Raw genomic sequence first — 1,144 nt, 5'->3', positions numbered from 1 at the left:
GGATGGGATGGGATGGGATGGGATGGGATGGGATGGGATGGGAAGTTCAGCCTGCCACCAGCTGAAACATCCTATTTTGGGGCTGTATTTTTCCCCACCTTGGGATGGGTTCTCATGCCCATTGCAGGCAGCTTGTCCCCACAGGGCCCTGACTGCACCCAGCACAGCAGCCAACAGTGCAGAGAGCAGCAGGGCCCTGAGAAGGGCAGCCAGGGGACAGCTCTGAGCAGCACAGCAGGGGCACCGGGCCTTGGCAGCACCCCGAGGTGGGGGCTCAGGTCTCCATGAGTCACATTTGCTCCCAACATTGCTATTTCTGGAAGCTCTGGCAGCTGCACGAAGGGCAGTGAGGAATCACCTCCCTGAGCTGCTGTGCATCCCCCGGCATCTTCAGAGCCACCATCGCAGGGGTGCATCCTGCACAGTACGTGGTGGTGGCACCATATTGCCTTGTGAAGGGCTGCTTGGGGCTGGTTGGCTGCGCTCTGAACGAGCGGCCGGGTGGATGCTGCACTTTGGGGGATGCGGTGCTTTGGGGACATCACACTTTGGGGACGCTGGTTTGAGGGATGCAGCGGTGCTGGGGCACACGGCACAGCCCCAGGGAGCTCTGGGTCCCAGGGGGGTTGGGGTTGCGGGGCCACAGCCTGCGGGGTGATGGAGGTGTGAGAAAACGAGATTGGAGGAGAGCAGAGCGGCGCGTGGTGGAAGGGCTGAAATCAGCACAGCGAGTGAGGAGCACCTGAAGTCCGTGGGGCTCGGGGAGGGGAATGGGCTGGGATAAATGGGCTGCTTTGCTCCGAGTTACCAGCAGTGCAGCTGAGCGGGTGGGCCGAGATGTCACAGCGCAGCTCGCCTCTCATCTGCACAGGGCCGGGAGGCTCCTTCCAGCACAGCCTGCTGACAGTGACATTGATTTCCCGGAGCTTTGGTGCGGCCAAATCTGTATTTTTAGCTGGATAAAAAAAAAATAACAATAATCACGTGGCCGAGAAATGCTTTCCCTGCCCTGATGTGAGGGCGTTGGAAGCAGCAGACGTTGGTGGCTGTGCAGGGCTCGTGCCCACTCCCCATGTCCCCACTGTGAGCCCGCCTGCCCCAAAGCCCCAGCAGCCCCATCCAGCATCCCTGCAGACATCCGCCT

Source organism: Centrocercus urophasianus, unplaced genomic scaffold, assembly GCF_019232065.1.
Source record: "Centrocercus urophasianus isolate 14NV4802_14NV808 unplaced genomic scaffold, USGS_Curo_1.0 seq_29, whole genome shotgun sequence".
In the NCBI taxonomy this organism is placed as follows: Eukaryota; Metazoa; Chordata; class Aves; order Galliformes; family Phasianidae; genus Centrocercus; species Centrocercus urophasianus.
Note: the sequence above shows the minus strand (reverse complement) of the source record.